A 24,034-nucleotide genomic window follows, 5' to 3' on the forward strand; every position below is an offset into this window, starting at 1 on the left:
AATTGGAGTAATTTTTTGGCTCTGTTATTCCCCCCCCCATATAGATTCAGGCACGTGATCTATAATGCGATATTTTAAAGTGGCCATATTATGTTTCCATAACGCAAAATGCCGTGCCACTGGTTGTTCACTGTTACCCGTTTCTATGGCAGCACGAATGGCCTGCCGGTGCTGTGCCATACGGACTTTAAACTGGCACTCCGTCATGCCCACATAATATAGCCCACATGGGCAGATGATCACATAGACCACAAACTTGGAGTGACAGGATAAAGGCCAATTAATTGTGTATTTTTTAGCCGAGTGAGGGTGCAGAATAACATCACTAGCTGACATATATGTGCATGTAGTGCACCCTATACACTTGAAACAGCCATTGCCATGACTTAAAAAGTGTTTGGGGGATTGATTTTTAAATTTACTCAGGTCTGTTTTTACGACCTGGGCCAGTATTTACTAAAAATCCGAGTTTGGTTGATTTGTGTTTTTTTTTCTAAGTCCCAATCCGGGAATTCACTAAGCACCAATCTCGGCAGTGTCTGGTCTATTCGTAATGGTTTGACTGACAACGTCCCGAAATACGAATGAATAGACCATCGGTCAAACGCGGCTGTTATTTCATAGAATACGGGAATTCACTATTCATTCGTATTTGGGTGTTAGTCTCTGAGGGCTCACATGCGGTCGTATTTTTTTGCGATTCGTTAAAAAAAGCGGCAAAAAATAGACCTGCTTTTTTCAGTCGTGTTTACATGTGTTAGCAATAAAAAAATCACTCACACCTGAATTAGGATGCCTATAAAAGGATGTTAGGCCCATTTCAATACACCTACACTCAGAAATGGCAACAGGACTGTGGGCCAGTGATCTTTTGTGTGCTGTGGGATTCCTCCGACTCAGACATCAGCCTGTAAGTACCCAGGGCCAAGAAAATGAACATGGTCAGCAGGTTGTACCGGTTCCGCGGAGGCTGCGCAGGCCTCGTTTTTTTAGGGGGCGTTTAAACTAGAGATGTGCACTTGAAATTTTTCGGGTTTTGTGTTTTGGTTTTGGGTTCGGTTCCGCGGCCGTGTTTTGGGTTCGACCGCGTTTTGGCAAAACCTCACCGAATTTTTTTTGACGGATTTGGGTGTGTTTTGGATTTGGGTGTTTTTTTAAAAAACACACTAAAAAACAGCTTAAATCATAGAATTTGGGGGTCATTTTGATCCCAAAGTATTATTAACCTCAAAAACCATAATTTCCACTCATTTTCAGTCTATTCTGAATACCTCACACCTCACAATATTATTTTTAGTCCTAAAATTTGCACCTAGGTCGCTGGATGACTAAGCTAAGCGACCCTAGTGGCCGACACAAACACCGTGCCCATCTAGGAGTGGCACTGCAGTGTCACGCAGGATGGCCCTTCCAAAAAACACTCCCCAAACAGCACATGACGCAAAGAAAAAAAGAGGCGCAATGAGGTAGCTGTGTGAGTAAGATAAGCGACCCTAGTGGCCGACACAAACACCGGGCCCATCTAGGAGTGGCACTGCAGTGTCACGCAGGATGGCCCTTCCAAAAAACCCTCCCCAAACAGCACATGACGCAAAGAAAAAAAGAGGCGCAATGAGGTAGCTGTGTGAGTAAGATAAGCGACCCTAGTGGCCGACACAAACACCAGGCCCATCTAGGAGTGGCACTGCAGTGTCACGCAGGATGGCCCTTCCAAAAAACCCTCCCCAAACAGCACATGACGCAAAGAAAAAAAGAGGCGCAATGAGGTAGCTGTGTGAGTAAGATAAGCGACCCTAGTGGCCGACACAAACACCGGGCCCATCTAGGAGTGGCACTGCAGTGTCACGCAGGATGGCCCTTCCAAAAAACCCTCCCCAAACAGCACATGACGCAAAGAAAAAAAGAGGCGCAATGAGGTAGCTGTGTGAGTAAGATAAGCGACCCTAGTGGCCGACACAAACACCGTGCCCATCTAGGAGTGGCACTGCAGTGTCACGCAGGATGGCCCTTCCAAAAAACCCTCCCCAAACAGCACATGACGCAAAGAAAAAAAGAGGCGCAATGAGGTAGCTGTGTGAGTAAGATAAGCGACCCTAGTGGCCGACACAAACACCGGGCCCATCTAGGAGTGGCACTGCAGTGTCACGCAGGATGGCCCTTCCAAAAAACCCTCCCCAAACAGCACATGACGCAAAGAAAAAAAGAGGCGCAATGAGGTAGCTGTGTGAGTAAGATAAGCGACCCTAGTGGCCGACACAAACACCGGGCCCATCTAGGAGTGGCACTGCAGTGTCACGCAGGATGGCCCTTCCAAAAAACACTCCCCAAACAGCACATGACGCAAAGAAAAAAAGAGGCGCAATGAGGTAGCTGTGTGAGTAAGATAAGCGACCCTAGTGGCCGACACAAACACCGTGCCCATCTAGGAGTGGCACTGCAGTGTCACGCAGGATGGCCCTTCCAAAAAACCCTCTGCAAACAGCACATGACGCAAAGAAAAAAAGAGGCGCAATGAGGTAGCTGTGTGAGTAAGATAAGCGACCCTAGTGGCCGACACAAACACCGGGCCCATCTAGGAGTGGCACTGCAGTGTCACGCAGGATGGCCCTTCCAAAAAACATTCCACAAACAGCACATGACGCAAAGAAAAATTAAAGAAAAAAGAGGTGCAAGATGGAATTGTCCTTGGGCCCTCCCACCCACCCTTATGTTGTATAAACAGGACATGCACACTTTAACCAACCCATCATTTCAGTGACAGGGTCTGCCACACGACTGTGACTGAAATGACGGGTTGGTTTGGACCCCCAGCAAAAAAGAAGCAATTAATCTCTCCTTGCCCAAACTGGCTCTACAGAGGCAAGATGTCCACCTCATCATCATCCTCCGATATATCACCGTGTACATCCCCCTCCTCACAGATTATCAATTCGTCCCCACTGGAATCCACCATCTCAGCTCCCTGTGTACTTTGTGGAGGCAATTGCTGCTGGTCAATGTCTCCACGGAGGAATTGATTATAATTCATTTTAATGAACATCATCTTCTCCACATTTTCTGGATGTAACCTCGTACGCCGATTGCTGACAAGGTGAGCGGCGGCACTAAACACTCTTTCGGAGTACACACTTGTGGGAGGGCAACTTAGGTAGAATAAAGCCAGTTTGTGCAAGGGCCTCCAAATTGCCTCTTTTTCCTGCCAGTATAAGTACGGACTGTGTGACGTGCCTACTTGGATGCGGTCACTCATATAATCCTCCACCATTCTTTCAATGGTGAGAGAATCATATGCAGTGACAGTAGACGACATGTCCGTAATCGTTGTCAGGTCCTTCAGTCCGGACCAGATGTCAGCATCAGCAGTCGCTCCAGACTGCCCTGCATCACCGCCAGCGGGTGGGCTCGGAATTCTGAGCCTTTTCCTCGCACCCCCAGTTGCGGGAGAATGTGAAGGAGGAGATGTTGACAGGTCGCGTTCCGCTTGACTTGACAATTTTCTCACCAGCAGGTCTTTCAACCCCAGCAGACTTGTGTCTGCCGGAAAGAGAGATCCAAGGTAGGCTTTAAATCTAGGATCGAGCACGGTGGACAAAATGTAGTGCTCTAATTTCAACAGATTGACCACCCGTGAATCCTTGTTAAGCGAATTAAGGGCTCCATCCACAAGTCCCACATGCCTAGCGGAATCGCTCCGTGTTAGCTCCTCCTTCAATGTCTGCAGCTTCTTCTGCAAAAGCCTGATGAGGGAATGACCTGACTCAGGCTGGCAGTGTCTGAACTGACTTCACGTGTGGCAAGTTCAAAGGGCATCAGAACCTTGCACAACGTTGAAATCATTCTCCACTGCGCTTGAGACAGGTGCATTCCACCTCCTATATCGTGCTCAATTGTATAGGCTTGAATGGCCTTTTGCTGCTCCTCCAACCTCTGAAGCATATAGAGGGTTGAATTCCACCTCGTTACCATTTCTTGCTTCAGATGATGGCAGGGCAGGTTCAGTAGTTTTTGGTGGTGCTCCAGTCTTCTGTACGTGGTGCCTGTACGCCGAAAGTGTCCCGCAATTCTTCTGGCCACCGACAGCATCTCTTGCACGCCCCTGTCGTTTTTTAAAAAATTCTGCACCACCAAATTCAAGGTATGTGCAAAACATGGGACGTGCTGGAATTTGCCCATATTTAATGCACACACAATATTGCTGGCGTTGTCCGATGCCACAAATCCACAGGAGAGTCCAATTGGGGTAAGCCATTCCGCGATGATCTTCCTCAGTTGCCGTAAGAGGTTTTCAGCTGTGTGCGTATTCTGGAAAGCGGTGATACAAAGCGTAGCCTGCCTAGGAAAGAGTTGGCGTTTGCGAGATGCTGCTACTGGTGCCGCCGCTGCTGTTCTTGCGGCGGGAGTCCATACATCTACCCAGTGGGCTGTCACAGTCATATAGTCCTGACCCTGCCCTGCTCCACTTGTCCACATGTCCGTGGTTAAGTGGACATTGGGTACAGCTGCATTTTTTAGGACACTGGTGAGTCTTTTTCTGAGGTCTGTGTACATTTTCGGTATCGCCTGCCTAGAGAAGTGGAACCTAGATGGTATTTGGTAACGGGGGCACACTACCTCAAGAAATTGTGTAGTTCCCTGTGAACTAACGGCGGATACCGGACGCACGTCTAACACCAACATAGTTGTCAAGGCCTCAGTTATCCGCTTTGCAGCAGGATGACTGCTGTGATATTTCATCTTCCTCGCAAAGGACTGTTGGACAGTCAATTGCTTACTGGAAGTAGTACAAGTGGTCTTCCGACTTCCCCTCTGGGATGACCATCGACTCCCAGCAGCAACAACAGCAGCGCCAGCAGAAGTAGGCGTTACACGCAAGGATGCATCGGAGGAATCCCAGGCAGGAGAGGAATCGTCAGAATTGCCAGTGACATGGCCTGCAGGACTATTGGCATTCCTGGGGAAGTAGGAAATTGACACTGAGGGAGTTGGTGGGGTGGTTTGCGTGAGCTTGGTTACAAGAGGAAGGGATTTACTGGTCAGTGGACTGCTTCCGCTGTCACCCAAAGTTTTTGAACTTGTCACTGACTTATTATGAATGCGCTGCAGGTGACGTATAAGGGAGGATGTTCCGAGGTGGTTAACGTCCTTACCCCTACTTATTACAGCTTGACAAAGGCAACACACGGCTTGACACCTGTTGTCCGCTTATCTGTTGAAATACCTCCACACTGAAGAGCTGATTTTTTTGGTATTTTCACCAGGCATGTCAACGGCCATATTCCTCCCACGGACAACAGGTGTCTCCCCGGGTGCCTGACTTAAACAAACCACCTCACCATCAGAATCCTCCTGGTCAATTTCCTCCCCAGCGCCAGCAACACCCATATCCACCTCATCCTGGTGTACTTCAACACTGACATCTTCAATCTGACTATCAGGAACTGGACTGCGGGTGCTCCTTCCAGCACTTGCAGGGGGCGTGCAAATGGTGGAAGGCGCATGCTCTTCATGTCCAGTGTTGGGAAGGTCAGGCATCGCAACCGACACAATTGGACTCTCCTTGTGGATTTGGGATTTCGAAGAACGCACAGTTCTTTGCGGTGCTTTTGCCAGCTTGAGTCTTTTCAGTTTTCTAGCGAGAGGCTGAGTGCTTCCATCCTCATGTGAAGCTGAACCACTAGCCATGAACATAGGCCAGGGCCTCAGCCGTTCCTTGCCACTCCGTGTGGTAAATGGCATATTGGCAAGTTTACGCTTCTCCTCCGACAATTTTATTTTAGGTTTTGGAGTCCTTTTTTTACTGATATTTGGTGTTTTGGATTTGACATGCTCTGTACTATGACATTGGGCATCGGCCTTGGCAGACGACGTTGCTGGCATTTCATTGTCTCGGCCATGACTAGTGGCAGCAGCTTCAGCACGAGGTGGAAGTGGATCTTGATCTTTCCCTAATTTTGGAACCTCAACATTTTTGTTCTCCATACTTTAATAGGCACAACTAAAAGGCACCTCAGGTAAACAATGGAGATGGATGGATACTAGTATACTTATGGATGGACTGCCGAGTGCCGACACAGAGGTAGCTACAGCCGTGGACTACCGTACTGTGTCTGCTGCTAATATAGACTGGATGATTGATAATGAGATGAAATCAATATATATATGTATGTATATATAATATCACTAGTACTGCAGCCGGACAGGTAGATAATATATTTATTAGGTAATGATGACTGATGACGGACATGATGGACACTGTCAGCTCAGCAGCACCGCAGACTGCTACAGTAAGCTACTATACTATAGTAGCATGTACAAAGAAGAAAGAAAAAAAAAACCACGGGTAGGTGGTATACAATTATGGATGGACTGCCGAGTGCCGACACAGAGGTAGCTACAGCCGTGGACTAACGTACTGTGTCTGCTGCTAATATAGACTGGATGATTGATAATGAGATGAAATCAATATATATATGTATGTATATATAATATCACTAGTACTGCAGCCGGACAGGTAGATAATATATTTATTAGGTAATGATGACTGATGACGGACCTGCTGGACACTGTCAGCTCAGCAGCACCGCAGACTGCTACAGTAAGCTACTATACTATAGTAGTATGTACAAAGAAGAAAGAAAAAAAAAACCACGGGTAGGTGGTATACAATTATGGATGGACTGCCGAGTGCCGACACAGAGGTAGCTACAGCCGTGGACTAACGTACTGTGTCTGCTGCTAATATAGACTGGATGATTGATAATGAGATGAAATCAATATATATATGTATGTATATATAATATCACTAGTACTGCAGCCGGACAGGTAGATAATATATTTATTAGGTAATGATGACTGATGACGGACCTGCTGGACACTGTCAGCTCAGCAGCACCGCAGACTGCTACAGTAAGCTACTATACTCTATAGTAGTATGTACAAAGAAGAAAGAAAAAGAAAAAACCACGGGTAGGTGGTATACAATTATGGATGGACTGCAGAGTGCCGACACAGAGGTAGCTACAGCCGTGGACTAACGTACTGTGTCTGCTGCTAATATAGACTGGATGATTGATAATGAGATGAAATCAATATATATATGTATGTATATATAATATCACTAGTACTGCAGCCGGACAGGTAGATAATATATTTATTAGGTAATGATGACTGATGACGGACCTGCTGGACACTGTCAGCTCAGCAGCACCGCAGACTGCTACAGTAAGCTACTATACTATAGTAGTATATACAAAGAAGAAAGAAAAAAAAAACCACGGGTAGGTGGTATACAATTATGGATGGACTGCCGAGTGCCGACACAGAGGTAGCTACAGCCGTGGACTAACGTACTGTGTCGGCTGCTAATATAGACTGGATGATTGATAATGAGATGAAATCAATATATATATGTATGTATATATAATATCACTAGTACTGCAGCCGGACAGGTAGATAATATATTTATTAGGTAATGATGACTGATGACGGACCTGCTGGACACTGTCAGCTCAGCAGCACCGCAGACTGCTACAGTAAGCTACTATACTATAGTAGTATGTACAAAGAAGAAAGAAAAAAAAAAACCACGGGTAGGTGGTATACAATTATGGATGGACTGCCGAGTGCCGACACAGAGGTAGCTACAGCCGTGGACTAACGTACTGTGTCTGCTGCTAATATAGACTGGATTATTGATAATGAGATGAAATCAATATATATATGTATGTATATATAATATCACTAGTACTGCAGCCGGACAGGTAGATAATATATTTATTAGGTAATGATGACTGATGACGGACCTGCTGGACACTGTCAGCTCAGCAGCACCGCAGACTGCTACAGTAAGCTACTATACTATAGTAGTATGTACAAAGAAGAAAGAAAAGAAAAAAACCACGGGTAGGTGGTATACAATTATGGATGGACTGCCGAGTGCCGACACAGAGGTAGCTACAGCCGTGGACTAACGTACTGTGTCTGCTGCTAATATAGACTGGATGATTGATAATGAGATGAAATCAATATATATATGTATGTATATATAATATCACTAGTACTGCAGCCGGACAGGTAGATAATATATTTATTAGGTAATGATGACTGATGACGGACCTGCTGGACACTGTAAGCTCAGCAGCACCGCAGACTGCTACAGTAAGCTACTATACTCTATAGTAGTATGTACAAAGAAGAAAGAAAAAAAAAAAAACACGGGTAGGTGGTATACAATTATGGATGGACTGCCGAGTGCCGACACAGAGGTAGCTACAGCCGTGGACTAACGTACTGTGTCTGCTGCTAATATAGAGTCTAGACTGGATGATAAATTATTGATAATTAGATGAAATCAATATAATATCACTAGTACTGCAGCCGGACAGGTACTATATATATTTATTATGTAATGACTGATGACGGACCTGCTGGACACTGTCAGGTCAGCACAGCACCGCAGACTGCTACAGTAAGCTACTATAGTAGTATGTATAAAGAAGAATGAAAAAAAAAAAAAAAACACGGGTAGGTGGTATACAATATTATATATATATATATATATATTATATACAATTATATATATATATATATATATATAGTCTTGGAAGATCCTGCACTCTCATCAAAAGTAATAACGACGGCGGGTGCTCCTAATGACCTGAGAGGCCACCAATATACCACAACAACCACCTAGGTGGAAGGTGCACTCACGCCCAGAAATTAGTCTCTGAAGTCACTTGTAAATTCAGTATATTTTTATTCGGGTTCACTGTTGATGCCGTATTTCATCGACGTTTCGGTCCTTATGCGGACCTTTATCAAGATTGGCACTTAAATCACCTATACAATCAGAAACAGTTACAATTAATATGTATAAGAACCCAGATTTATTCAACACCAACACCACCAGTGCCTCCCAGGCCCTGAAGACTGTCACAAAAACCAGAAAACGTATTAAAAAGCTGTTTTTTTATATATGTAAAAAAGAGATACTTGGAAATAATCCACGTGTGATGAAAGAGACACCTCCACCGTTAGGACTATCTGTTTAGATAGGCAAATGATTACCTGGACGGCAAGCCAGATCACTCAGATGTGTGGAATGGCCTTCAAAGTTGGCAACATGCCTGATCACATAATGAAGTTAAAAAGCCTATAACGTAGGGGAAGCTGCAAGGCGTAGTCACCTATTAGATAAATAACAGAGTAACTACACCATAAGAAAATACACTAACAACGTCATTTTGGAAAAGATCATACCTAGTTACATGTAGAAATAGCTCATGGCAGCTTGTGGGCTCTGTACATGTGTCAGACACTCAGTCTGTAAGGAGGCACAACAGGAAAAAATAATCACCAACCGTAATCATGTGTCAGAAGGGAGCTGCAGGAGAACCATACTCACTGCTCAAGTGTCCAGAGCCAAATGGAAGCTGCATAAAGTTCAGCCTCAGCTGAGCACTATTTAAGGATCAACCACAGGAAGTGCCAATTAGGGAGATTAGTATAAACCCAGTCTCTCATTAACTGATCACCTCTCAGATAACTAACTCAGACCAACTGGGAAAAACGTTACAGGGTTCACAGGACAGGCAGTGGCTATCGCTAACGCACGGCTACTTAAATGAGTGTATTTTAACGATTTAGAAGGGCAACTGCCGGAGACGCGTCTTTGGCGTTCCACCGACCGGAACACCATGCGTTCCATTCCGCGGAAGTGGCGCTGGCCGGAAGTCTCTGCGTTCCACTCGCGGAAAGAACCGTAATTAGGCTTATCCACTGGCTAATGTTTAAAGGAGGTGTACAACCTAGAGGGGGGTGTTCTCAGAGAATGAACACTCCCCCAGGTGGAATCATCAATGTACAGGTTCACTCATAGCTCACAGGGACTCGGAGGTATACCGGAGGTCTCCTCACGTATAATCCTGGATTAACCTATGTGTAGCCTGTCAATCACCACAGAAGAAAAAGAGTGCAAATGTAAATAATGATCCATAATATGAAATGTCAAAAATGTCAAAAATGACATAAGAGGGCACCAGATCAAATGACCACAACTCACCCTACGCATACAAACTAACATATATCTGATCAACAAAGACAAATTGAATACTGATGTGAGTGTAATATCTTTATAGTAATACATTGGTATAATGTAGTAAAAGATTTTAAATAATAAAAGGGAATAGTGGGTGGTGTGGTCATTGAAATTGGTGGACCCTCGTGACTAGTATAGGACCTGGGAAGGCTCCGGGAAACAACAGAAAAATATATATAAAAAACATAAGCAAGGACGTATAAATAACTGTCCTTACTTTCTTAATCTCTATACATAAAAAGAACATACAAAAATGAAAAAAATAAAACATAGAACATAGAACATATAAAACACAAATCGAAACCCAGCCTGTATGTGCTGATTGTATCACAGTGCCCTATGTCCCTGAAACATACAAAGTGTGTTCCAAGGTATCCAATCAACTATGGCAAAATAAAATTCTAAAGAAAAATATTAAGGGGGTTGGCCTCATTGAGGCCCTTTGGTGACACTGTATTGAGTTTGTGTATCCAAAAGCTTTCCTTCTGTTTAAGTAACAAGGTGCGATCGCCTCCACTAACAGGTGGCGGCACCCAGTCAATCAGCTGACACTTCAGGGCAGATACTTGATGTCTAACTGACAAAAAGTGCCGTGCTACCGGTTTGTCAGAAAAGCCCACATTGAGGGCCGTGTGTATGGATGACCGATGGTTTGCCATCCTGTCGCGAAAGGGACGCGCGGTTAGTCCGACATAACATAACCCACATGGGCACTTTAGAAGGTAGACGACATGATCCAGTCGACAGTGGAGATGATATCTGATGAAGATTTTTTTCCCTGTGTGTGGGTGATACAAAAAAGGACCAGTGATCATAGATCTGCACGTTGTGCACCCCCCGCAGGAAAAACTGCCAGGTTTGGCTTGCATAAGCTGGATTTGAGATGTGTTCTGTTCAGGGAAAATCGTGGGTCTCATTAGTAATTGCTTTAGGTTGGCCCCTCGTTTGTATGCAACCATAGGAGCAGGTGTTTTAAGAAAAGGCAAACTGTTGTCGGTGGCTATTATTGGCCAATGTTTCCGTAGGGCCTTTCTGGTTGCACTTGTGGAACCATCATACTGAGTGGAACAAATCATCCGATTGTTACGAATGGGGTTTTTAACCTGTTGTCCATGAAAAATGCTGTTCGCTTTATTGAGACAGCGAGTAAGTACACTGCTAGTGTACCCTCGCTCCAGAAAGCGAGAAGTGATCTCGTTACATTGTTGATCTTTGAGTGCTGCGTTGGAATTGATCCTCATGGCTCTGAGGTACTGGGATATGGGCAATCCTTCTTTGAGGGCGGGGGGATGATGGCTGCTAGCATGCAAGGTCAGATTGCGGTCAGTGGGTTTACGGTACAACGAGGTGTCCAGTCGGTCACCATTTCTGGTGATACTGACATCCAGGAAAGTGATGTTAGTGGCCGATACTGTGTATGTGAACTTGATAGGATTATCCAAAGCATTCAATTGGTTCACCATGTCAAGAAACTCAGACTCGGTGCCCTCCCACAGCAAGAAGACGTCATCAATGTACCGTTTAAAGAAGGCAATCTTGTGCCCATACCTAGGTAACAGGTACGTATGTTCATAGTGCGCCATGAACAGATTAGCGTAGGCGGGGGCCAAATTAGACCCCATCGCGGTTCCGGCGATTTGAAGAAAATAATCATTTTTATACATAAAGTGGTTGCACGTAAGAACCAATGAGGTCAGTTCCAACGCAAACTCAGTGGGGTAATCTTTGCAGGGGCTGTTGGAAAGAAATTGACGTATAACATCCAAACCTAAGTGGTGTGGTATAACGGTATAAAGGGACCCCACATCCATAGTGGCCAGAAGAGTGCCTTCACTAAGATGGGTAAATGTCCGTAGATGTGTGAGGAAATCCCCAGTGTCCTTTAAATAGCTATCAGTTTTTAATACCAAAGGCTGTAGGATACTGTCAATAAAGACAGCAATTGGCTGTAACAGAGAGCCTTCCGCGGCAATAATGGGTCTGCCGGGAGGGTGAACTAATGTCTTATGAATTTTGGGCAGAGTGTATAGGATGGGACACCTGGGTGAATTGATGGTCAAATATTTTAATGTGTCTTCACTTATGTAGCCCTGCTCAAAACCTAACTTCAGAAATTGATCGATTTTAGATTTAATTTTAGGAACCGGATTGGTGGTTAATTTCTGATAGGTCATGTCATCTGCTAATTGTCGGTTGATCTCCATGTCATAGTCAGTCCAATCTTGGACGACTATTGCTCCTCCCTTATCCGCCGGGCGGATGACTATATGGGGAGAGTCCTTTAAAGTTTTTAATGCTTTCCTCTCGGCTATGGACAGGTTATCAAACATCCTTTTGGGGGGTGAGCTCTCAGAGTCTCTTTGGACTAACCGTAAATAAGTTTTGATGCTGGGATTGGAGGATGGAGGATCGAATGTCGATTTGGGTCTGAATTGAGGTATCTCTTTGTTAGTGGATTTGTTAGCAAAGAACTCCCGCAGACGGAGGGAGCGGCCAAATTTATACTGATCTATAGTTTGTTGGAATGAATTAATTCTGCATGTGGGGACGAAAGATAAACCTCGGGCAAGAAGTTTAGTTTCCGCTGGACTCAGTTCTACGCTAGATAGATTAAAGACATTGTCACCTACTGTCTCCTCCTCCCTCTTCTCTTGGTACCCCCCTCTCCTCGGGTGCGGTCTGTGCCGCTTCTGAGAACCCTGGAACGGGTAGAGGAGGCCTCTCCTCCTCGATCTAAAAAACGAGTGGAGTCGTTGTTCCCTTCGTAATAATCGGTGTCTGAGGTAGAGGCGGAGGAAACAAATTCATGGGCAAACGGTTGGGCCCTTCGCCTAGTGTATTGTCTATTCTGACGTTCACTAGTATTGTTTCCAAGTAACCAGCGGTATACAGTATGCGTTTGGTAGTCGTTAGTTACAGTGGACAATTTTTTTCGTTTGAAAGAAATTAGATCACGTTTATAAGTGTCCACCTGTGTCTGTAGACGTTCGATCCAATTTTGGGTTTTGTCATTCTGCAGCACGGTGGTGTGAGATTTGATGGTAATATCCACTTCAGTAGATAATTTCTTTAACTCAATGCCAACTTCCTCCACTACCAGGGTCATGAGGTCAAGCGAACATTTGTTCAATACTCCACACCACCGGCTGCAGAAGACAGGGTTGTTTCTACCCAATGTTGGAACGTTAGAGATACGGAAACCCCGGGGGATTTGTTTTCTCCTGAGGTATTCCGACAAAAATTGACCATGTAAAGTCAAATCAACCTCTTTTTGTCTGTGTTTAAGCACTTTGTAAAACAAATCCACAGGGGTTTCGGCTGGTAAGGCCTCAAACTCTAATTTATCGAATAGTAATTTTTCAGTGTCCTCATCCGTAAATGAAACTATACCAGTTTCAGCTTTGGCCAGTAGGCCATCATCCAACAAATATACCCCGCTCTGAGTCATAACACTCTTTAGACTGGAAAACTCAAACAGGTATAGCAATTAGATTAATAACATACTAAACATGACAAACAAAACATGTAAGGTTCCCGGAAATAAAGGTGGTGATCGGTGAGGAAGTCCAATCCGGTATGTTGGATGGGTGTCAGGAAGTAGGAACTGCGTATAGTAGTTCGAACAAATGTAGTCTTGGAAGATCCTGCACTCTCATCAAAAGTAATAACGACGGCGGGTGCTCCTAATGACCTGAGAGGCCACCAATATACCACAACAACCACCTAGGTGGAAGGTGCACTCACGCCCAGAAATTAGTCTCTGAAGTCACTTGTAAATTCAGTATATTTTTATTCGGGTTCACTGTTGATGCCGTATTTCATCGACGTTTCGGTCCTTATGCGGACCTTTATCAAGATTGGCACTTAAATCACCTATACAATCAGAAACAGTTACAATTAATATGTATAAGAACCCAGATTTATTCAACACCAACACCACCAGTGCCTCCCAGGCCCTGAAGACTGTCACAAAAACCAGAAAACGTATTAAAAAGCTGTTTTTTTATATATGTAAAAAAGAGATACTTGGAAATAATCCACGTGTGATGAAAGAGACACCTCCACCGTTAGGACTATCTGTTTAGATAGGCAAATGATTACCTGGACGGCAAGCCAGATCACTCAGATGTGTGGAATGGCCTTCAAAGTTGGCAACATGCCTGATCACATAATGAAGTTAAAAAGCCTATAACGTAGGGGAAGCTGCAAGGCGTAGTCACCTATTAGATAAATAACAGAGTAACTACACCATAAGAAAATACACTAACAACGTCATTTTGGAAAAGATCATACCTAGTTACATGTAGAAATAGCTCATGGCAGCTTGTGGGCTCTGTACATGTGTCAGACACTCAGTCTGTAAGGAGGCACAACAGGAAAAAATAATCACCAACCGTAATCATGTGTCAGAAGGGAGCTGCAGGAGAACCATACTCACTGCTCAAGTGTCCAGAGCCAAATGGAAGCTGCATAAAGTTCAGCCTCAGCTGAGCACTATTTAAGGATCAACCACAGGAAGTGCCAATTAGGGAGATTAGTATAAACCCAGTCTCTCATTAACTGATCACCTCTCAGATAACTAACTCAGACCAACTGGGAAAAACGTTACAGGGTTCACAGGACAGGCAGTGGCTATCGCTAACGCACGGCTACTTAAATGAGTGTATTTTAACGATTTAGAAGGGCAACTGCCGGAGACGCGTCTTTGGCGTTCCACCGACCGGAACACCATGCGTTCCATTCCGCGGAAGTGGCGCTGGCCGGAAGTCTCTGCGTTCCACTCGCGGAAAGAACCGTAATTAGGCTTATCCACTGGCTAATGTTTAAAGGAGGTGTACAACCTAGAGGGGGGTGTTCTCAGAGAATGAACACTCCCCCAGGTGGAATCATCAATGTACAGGTTCACTCATAGCTCACAGGGACTCGGAGGTATACCGGAGGTCTCCTCACGTATAATCCTGGATTAACCTATGTGTAGCCTGTCAATCACCACAGAAGAAAAAGAGTGCAAATGTAAATAATGATTCATAATATGAAATGTCAAAAATGTCAAAAATGACATAAGAGGGCACCAGATCAAATGACCACAACTCACCCTACGCATACAAACTAACATATATCTGATCAACAAAGACAAATTGAATACTGATGTGAGTGTAATATCTTTATAGTAATACATTGGTATAATGTAGTAAAAGATTTTAAATAATAAAAGGGAATAGTGGGTGGTGTGGTCATTGAAATTGGTGGACCCTCGTGACTAGTATAGGACCTGGGAAGGCTCCGGGAAACAACAGAAAAATATATATAAAAAACATAAGCAAGGACGTATAAATAACTGTCCTTACTTTCTTTGTCCTTTTTTCCTGTTGTGCCTCCTTACAGACTGAGTGTCTGACACATGTACAGAGCCCACAAGCTGCCATGAGCTATTTCTACATGTAACTAGGTATGATCTTTTCCAAAATGACGTTGTTAGTGTATTTTCTTATGGTGTAGTTACTCTGTTATTTATCTAATAGGTGACTACGCCTTGCAGCTTCCCCTACGTTATAGGCTTTTTAACTTCATTATGTGATCAGGCATGTTGCCAACTTTGAAGGCCATTCCACACATCTGAGTGATCTGGCTTGCCGTCCAGGTAATCATTTGCCTATCTAAACAGATAGTCCTAACGGTGGAGGTGTCTCTTTCATCACACGTGGATTATTTCCAAGTATCTCTTTTTTACATATATAAAAAAACAGCTTTTTAATACGTTTTCTGGTTTTTGTGACAGTCTTCAGGGCCTGGGAGGCACTGGTGGTGTTGGTGTTGAATAAATCTGGGTTCTTATACATATTAATTGTAACTGTTTCTGATTGTATAGGTGATTTAAGTGCCAATCTTGATAAAGGTCCGCATAAGGACCGAAACGTCGATGAAATACGGCATCAACAGTGAACCCGAATAAAAATATACTGAATTTACAAGTGACTTCAGAGACTAATTTCTGGGCGTGAGTGCACCTTCCACCTAGGTGGTTGTTGTGGTATATTGGTGGCCTCTCAGGTCATTAGGAGCACCCGCCGTCGTTATTACTTTTGATGAGAGTGCAGGATCTTCCAAGACTACATTTGTTCGAACTACTATACGCAGTTCCTACTTCCTGACACCCATCCAACATACCGGATTGGACTTCCTCACCGATCACCACCTTTATTTCCGGGAACCTTACATGTTTTGTTTGTCATGTTTAGTATGTTATTAATCTAATTGCTATACCTGTTTGAGTTTTCCAGTCTAAAGAGTGTTATGACTCAGAGCGGGGTATATTTGTTGGATGATGGCCTACTGGCCAAAGCTGAAACTGGTATAGTTTCATTTACGGATGAGGACACTGAAAAATTACTATTCGATAAATTAGAGTTTGAGGCCTTACCAGCCGAAACCCCTGTGGATTTGTTTTACAAAGTGCTTAAACACAGACAAAAAGAGGTTGATTTGACTTTACATGGTCAATTTTTGTCGGAATACCTCAGGAGAAAACAAATCCCCCGGGGTTTCCGTATCTCTAACGTTCCAACATTGGGTAGAAACAACCCTGTCTTCTGCAGCCGGTGGTGTGGAGTATTGAACAAATGTTCGCTTGACCTCATGACCCTGGTAGTGGAGGAAGTTGGCATTGAGTTAAAGAAATTATCTACTGAAGTGGATATTACCATCAAATCTCACACCACCGTGCTGCAGAATGACAAAACCCAAAATTGGATCGAACGTCTACAGACACAGGTGGACACTTATAAACGTGATCTAATTTCTTTCAAACGAAAAAAATTGTCCACTGTAACTAACGACTACCAAACGCATACTGTATACCGCTGGTTACTTGGAAACAATACTAGTGAACGTCAGAATAGACAATACACTAGGCGAAGGGCCCAACCGTTTGCCCATGAATTTGTTTCCTCCGCCTCTACCTCAGACACCGATTATTACGAAGGGAACAACGACTCCACTCGTTTTTTAGATCGAGGAGGAGAGGCCTCCTCTACCCGTTCCAGGGTTCTCAGAAGCGGCACAGACCGCACCCGAGGAGAGGGGGGTACCAAGAGAAGAGGGAGGAGGAGACAGTAGGTGACAATGTCTTTAATCTATCTAGCGTAGAACTGAGTCCAGCGGAAACTAAACTTCTTGCCCGAGGTTTATCTTTCGTCCCCACATGCAGAATTAATTCATTCCAACAAACTATAGATCAGTATAAATTTGGCCGCTCCCTCCGTCTGCGGGAGTTCTTTGCTAACAAATCCACTAACAAAGAGATACCTCAATTCAGACCCAAATCGACATTCGATCCTCCATCCTCCAATCCCAGCATCAAAACTTATTTACGGTTAGTCCAAAGAGACTCTGAGAGCTCACCCCCCAAAAGGATGTTTGATAACCTGTCCATAGCCGAGAGGAAAGCATTAAAAACTTTAAAGGACTCTCCCCATATAGTCATCCGCCCGGCGGATAAGGGAGGAGCAATAGTCGTCCAAGATTGGACTGACTATGACATGGAGATCAACCGACAATTAGCAGATGACATGACCTATCAGAAATTAACCACCAATCCGGTTCCTAAAATTAAATCTAAAATCGATCAATTTCTGAAGTTAGGTTTTGAGCAGGGCTACATAAGTGAAGACACATTAAAATATTTGACCATCAATTCACCCAGGTGTCCCATCCTATACACTCTGCCCAAAATTCATAAGACATTAGTTCACCCTCCCGGCAGACCCATTATTGCCGCGGAAGGCTCTCTGTTACAGCCAATTGCTGTCTTTATTGACAGTATCCTACAGCCTTTGGTATTAAAAACTGATAGCTATTTAAAGGACACTTGGGATTTCCTCACACATCTACGGACATTTACCCATCTTAGTGAAGGCACTCTTCTGGCCACTATGGATGTGGGGTCCCTTTATACCGTTATACCACACCACTTAGGTTTGGATGTTATACGTCAATTTCTTTCCAACAGCCCCTGCAAAGATTACCCCACTGAGTTTGCGTTGGAACTGACCTCATTGGTTCTTACGTGCAACCACTTTATGTATAAAAATGATTATTTTCTTCAAATCGCCGGAACCGCGATGGGGTCTAATTTGGCCCCCGCCTACGCTAATCTGTTCATGGCGCACTATGAACATACGTACCTGTTACCTAGGTATGGGCACAAGATTGCCTTCTTTAAACGGTACATTGATGACGTCTTCTTGCTGTGGGAGGGCACCGAGTCTGAGTTTCTTGACATGGTGAACCAATTGAATGCTTTGGATAATCCTATCAAGTTCACATACACAGTATCGGCCACTAACATCACTTTCCTGGATGTCAGTATCACCAGAAATGGTGACCGACTGGACACCTCGTTGTACCGTAAACCCACTGACCGCAATCTGACCTTGCATGCTAGCAGCCATCATCCCCCCGCCCTCAAAGAAGGATTGCCCATATCCCAGTACCTCAGAGCCATGAGGATCAATTCCAACGCAGCACTCAAAGATCAACAATGTAACGAGATCACTTCTCGCTTTCTGGAGCGAGGGTACACTAGCAGTGTACTTACTCGCTGTCTCAATAAAGCGAACAGCATTTTTCATGGACAACAGGTTAAAAACCCCATTCGTAACAATCGGATGATTTGTTCCACTCAGTATGATGGTTCCACAAGTGCAACCAGAAAGGCCCTACGGAAACATTGGCCAATAATAGCCACCGACAACAGTTTGCCTTTTCTTAAAACACCTGCTCCTATGGTTGCATACAAACGAGGGGCCAACCTAAAGCAATTACTAATGAGACCCACGATTTTCCCTGAACAGAACACATCTCAAATCCAGCTTATGCAAGCCAAACCTGGCAGTTTTTCCTGCGGGGGGTGCACAACGTGCAGATCTATGATCACTGGTCCTTTTTTGTATCACCCACACACAGGGAAAAAAATCTTCATCAGATATCATCTCCACTGTCGACTGGATCATGTCGTCTACCTTCTAAAGTGCCCATGTGGGTTATGTTATGTCGGACTAACCGCGCGTCCCTTTCGCGACAGGATGGCAAACCATCGGTCATCCATACACACGGCCCTCAATGTGGGCTTTTCTGACAAACCGGTAGCACGGCACTTTTTGTCAGTTAGACATCAAGTATCTGCCCTGAAGTGTCAGCTGATTGACTGGGTGCCGCCACCTGTTAGTGGAGGCGATCGCACCTTGTTACTTAAACAGAAGGAAAGCTTTTGGATACACAAACTCAATACAGTGTCACCAAAGGGCCTCAATGAGGCCAACCCCCTTAATATTTTTCTTTAGAATTTTATTTTGCCATAGTTGATTGGATACCTTGGAACACACTTTGTATGTTTCAGGGACATAGGGCACTGTGATACAATCAGCACATACAGGCTGGGTTTCGATTTGTGTTTTATATGTTCTATGTTCTATGTTTTATTTTTTTCATTTTTGTATGTTCTTTTTATGTATAGAGATTAAGAAAGTAAGGACAGTTATTTATACGTCCTTGCTTATGTTTTTTATATATATTTTTCTGTTGTTTCCCGGAGCCTTCCCAGGTCCTATACTAGTCACGAGGGTCCACCAATTTCAATGACCACACCACCCACTATTCCCTTTTATTATTTAAAATCTTTTACTACATTATACCAATGTATTACTATAAAGATATTACACTCACATCAGTATTCAATTTGTCTTTGTTGATCAGATATATGTTAGTTTGTATGCGTAGGGTGAGTTGTGGTCATTTGATCTGGTGCCCTCTTATGTCATTTTTGACATTTTTGACATTTCATATTATGGATCATTATTTACATTTGCACTCTTTTTCTTCTGTGGTGATTGACAGGCTACACATAGGTTAATCCAGGATTATACGTGAGGAGACCTCCGGTATACCTCCGAGTCCCTGTGAGCTATGAGTGAACCTGTACATTGATGATTCCACCTGGGGGAGTGTTCATTCTCTGAGAACACCCCCCTCTAGGTTGTACACCTCCTTTAAACATTAGCCAGTGGATAAGCCTAATTACGGTTCTTTCCGCGAGTGGAACGCAGAGACTTCCGGCCAGCGCCACTTCCGCGGAATGGAACGCATGGTGTTCCGGTCGGTGGAACGCCAAAGACGCGTCTCCGGCAGTTGCCCTTCTAAATCGTTAAAATACACTCATTTAAGTAGCCGTGCGTTAGCGATAGCCACTGCCTGTCCTGTGAACCCTGTAACGTTTTTCCCAGTTGGTCTGAGTTAGTTATCTGAGAGGTGATCAGTTAATGAGAGACTGGGTTTATACTAATCTCCCTAATTGGCACTTCCTGTGGTTGATCCTTAAATAGTGCTCAGCTGAGGCTGAACTTTATGCAGCTTCCATTTGGCTCTGGACACTTGAGCAGTGAGTATGGTTCTCCTGCAGCTCCCTTCTGACACATGATTACGGTTGGTGATTATTTTTTCCTGTTGTGCCTCCTTACAGACTGAGTGTCTGACACATGTACAGAGCCCACAAGCTGCCATGAGCTATTTCTACATGTAACTAGGTATGATCTTTTCCAAAATGACGTTGTTAGTGTATTTTCTTATGGTGTAGTTACTCTGTTATTTATCTAATAGGTGACTACGCCTTGCAGCTTCCCCTACGTTATAGGCTTTTTAACTTCATTATGTGATCAGGCATGTTGCCAACTTTGAAGGCCATTCCACACATCTGAGTGATCTGGCTTGCCGTCCAGGTAATCATTTGCCTATCTAAACAGATAGTCCTAACGGTGGAGGTGTCTCTTTCATCACACGTGGATTATTTCCAAGTATCTCTTTTTTACATATATAAAAAAACAGCTTTTTAATACGTTTTCTGGTTTTTGTGACAGTCTTCAGGGCCTGGGAGGCACTGGTGGTGTTGGTGTTGAATAAATCTGGGTTCTTATACATATTAATTGTAACTGTTTCTGATTGTATAGGTGATTTAAGTGCCAATCTTGATAAAGGTCCGCATAAGGACCGAAACGTCGATGAAATACGGCATCAACAGTGAACCCGAATAAAAATATACTGAATTTACAAGTGACTTCAGAGACTAATTTCTGGGCGTGAGTGCACCTTCCACCTAGGTGGTTGTTGTGGTATATATATATATATATATATATATTAAACTGGTGGTGATTGATTATTAAACTGGTGGTCACTTCAGGTCACGTTGCAACTTGCAACTAGTACTCCGAGGCCTAAGCAGACAATCACAAAATATATTATTATACTGGTGGTCAGTGTGGTCACAACAATGGCAGAGTGGCACTGACTCTGGCAGCAAAAGTGTGCACTGTACGTTATATGTACTCCTGAGTCCTGCTCTCAGACTCTAACTGCTCCCCACTGTCAGTGTCTCCCCCACAAGTCAGATAATACACTTACAGTCACACTATCTATTATCTAATCTATAAATATCACTTCAGCAAGTAGTATAGTAGTATACAGTATAGTAGTACTCCTCCTAATAATGCTCCCCAAAATACTGTGTCTCTCTCTTCTCTAAACGGAGAGGACGCCAGCCACGTCCTCTCCCTATGACTCTCAATGCACGTGTGAAAATGGCGGCGACGCGCGGCTCCTTATATAGAATTCGAGTCTCGCGATAGAATCCGAGCCTCGCGAGAATCCGACAGCGTGATGATGACGTTCAGGCGCGCTCGGGTTAGCCGAGCAAGGCGGGAAGATCCGAGCCTGCTCGGACCCGTGTAAGAAACCTGAAGTTCGGGCGGGTTCGGATTCAGAGGAACCGAACCCGCTCATCTCTAGTTTAAACTTGAACGCATTGTCCGATGATAAGGTCATACAGATGTTCCGTCTAAATCGTAACAACATTTTCCGTCTGTATGACCTTGTCAAACTGGGCCTAGACCCTGAGACAGCACGCTCTCGCCCTGTCTCAGGCCTGCACAAACTCCTGGCTGTGTTGCACTTTATGGCTACTGGCAGCTTTCCGGCTGTGTCTGGGGATGTCATAGGAATCTCACAGCCCTCATTTTCAAGAATCTTAATACAGGTGATGTATACCTAACAACCTCTTCTGTTTTGTGTTTGTTTTAATTTATCGGTGGCCAGTTCTGTCCTAAAATATCAAGTTTATTGTTCGTTAAAATGTTCACACAGGTTTTGGCTGTTTTGAAGCCACACATCGAGGCCTCAATCTGCTTCTCTACCCAGGAGTCTCAGTGGCATGCCGTCAGGGTAGATTTCTATGAGCTGGCTGGCATGCCCAATGTGCTTGGAGCCATAGATTGCACACACATTCAGCTGAGACCACCTAGGGGCAGGCAGCATATATATACTAACCGCCATTTTCAACACTCCACAAATGTGCAGGTGGTTTGTGATGCAAATCTCAAAATAATGAGTGTTGTTGCTGGTTACCCTGGGGGCTGCCATGACTCCTTCATCCTCAGTCAGTCATCCCTCTTTGATAAGTTTGAGGACGGACAAATGCCAGATGGATGGCTGCTGGGTATGTAATTTGATATGTGTAGGCCTGCGTATACTTTGTCCAAATACAGGGGCAGATGTATTAACCTGTAGAAGGCATAAGGAAGTGAGAAACCAGTGATCTGTGCAAGGTGATAAAGGCACCTGCCAATCTGCTCCAATATGTAAATTAACATTTAGGAACAGATTGTCTGCTGCCTTTTTTACCTTGCACATATCACTTGTTTTTCACTTCATTATGCCTTCTACAGGTTAATACATCTGCCCCACAGTGTGTTACTTATGTGTTGCTGTATCTTAACATGATTCACGTTACTATATCTGTCTTTTAGGTGATGGAGGATATGGCTGTTACTCTTGGCTTCTAACTCCATTGTCCCAACCTGATACCCCTGCTGAACACAATTACAATAATGCACATAAGTCCACGCGGAATGTGATAGAAAGATGTTTTGGTGTGCTGAAATCTAAGTTTCGGTGTCTGGATAAGTCTGGTGGACTTTTGTTGTATAGTCCCTCCAAGGTGACTCAAATTGTGTTCTGCTGCTGCTTTCTTCATAACATGTGTTTGCAACAACATCTGCCACATGTTGCATAGGAGGAGGAGGAGGAGGAAGAAAGCAGCCAGCAAGCAGAGGAATTAAAGACATCTGGTGATACTTGGAGTACTGATGTAGGGAGGCAGGTTAGGCAACAGATCATAAATCGCTATTTCTAAGGTAAGCTTGGTTTGCTTATTTCATTTGTTGTGTCTTCATAAATAGATGTTTTGTGTTTTTTGCCAAAATCCATTACTCTGAATGTGTCTGTCTCCTTGACACATACAAACATACCCTCGCTATATGCTTAAAAAATGTTGCATGTGTATTGTGTGTTTTTTTAATATCAAAACAACAGATTATGAGTGGCATGCATTAAGTCTGGATAAGTGTTCGAAATCTTGCAGTGCTAATTTCTTACAAGCCAACATCAACCATTTAGTATTTTACTTTATCATTGTGTGTAATGTCCTAATGCACAGGTTCACAAACTCGGCCCTCAGGACCACACACAGTGCATGTTTTTCAAGTAACACAGTAGAAGCACAGGTGTATGAATTACTCACAGACATATGTTAAAAGGTTCACAGGTGGAGCTAATTATGTCACTTGTGATTCTGTGAGTAGCCCTGCAAAACATGCACTGTGTGGGTTCCTGATGGCCGAGTTTGAGAACCTGTGTTCCCAAAAAACACTCCTCAACATATAATATGTTAGCCTTGAGGAAAACATGTGTCCCTATGTGTGATGCACCATCATATTTAAGACTCACAAACTTACTGTAATCTTGAATATTTTTTTTACTCATGTTTGATGCTGTAAACTTGATGATGTGTAAGTAAATACACAGTTTGCCACACATATACATTATTGTACATTT

The 24,034-nt window shown here is 43.9% G+C and overlaps 5 long non-coding RNA genes across 5 annotated transcripts in view; 2 read left to right on the forward strand and 3 right to left on the reverse strand.

The window, feature by feature from the left end:
* LOC134911835 (uncharacterized) overlaps positions 1-24,034 on the reverse strand; it is a 143,970-nt gene that overhangs the window by 41,887 nt on the left and 78,049 nt on the right. The window lies entirely within an intron of this gene.
* On the reverse strand, positions 8,605-9,474 carry LOC134911831 (uncharacterized). The gene is made up of 4 exons (XR_010176879.1): positions 9,404-9,474; positions 9,259-9,322; positions 9,067-9,185; positions 8,605-8,838 (listed from the first exon to the last, which is right to left on the reverse strand). It is a non-coding gene; the product is annotated as an uncharacterized LOC134911831 (long non-coding RNA).
* LOC134911832 (uncharacterized) lies at positions 12,912-14,605 on the reverse strand. The gene is made up of 4 exons (XR_010176880.1): positions 14,535-14,605; positions 14,390-14,453; positions 14,198-14,316; positions 12,912-13,969 (listed from the first exon to the last, which is right to left on the reverse strand). It is a non-coding gene; the product is annotated as an uncharacterized LOC134911832 (long non-coding RNA).
* Positions 15,482-17,019, forward strand: LOC134911833 (uncharacterized). Its single transcript, XR_010176881.1, has 3 exons — positions 15,482-15,545; positions 15,619-15,737; positions 15,966-17,019. It is a non-coding gene; the product is annotated as an uncharacterized LOC134911833 (long non-coding RNA).
* LOC134911834 (uncharacterized) lies at positions 20,613-21,188 on the forward strand. Its single transcript, XR_010176882.1, has 3 exons — positions 20,613-20,676; positions 20,750-20,868; positions 21,097-21,188. It is a non-coding gene; the product is annotated as an uncharacterized LOC134911834 (long non-coding RNA).

Source organism: Pseudophryne corroboree, chromosome 4 (genome assembly GCF_028390025.1).
Source record: "Pseudophryne corroboree isolate aPseCor3 chromosome 4, aPseCor3.hap2, whole genome shotgun sequence".
NCBI lineage: Eukaryota > Metazoa > Chordata > Amphibia > Anura > Myobatrachidae > Pseudophryne > Pseudophryne corroboree.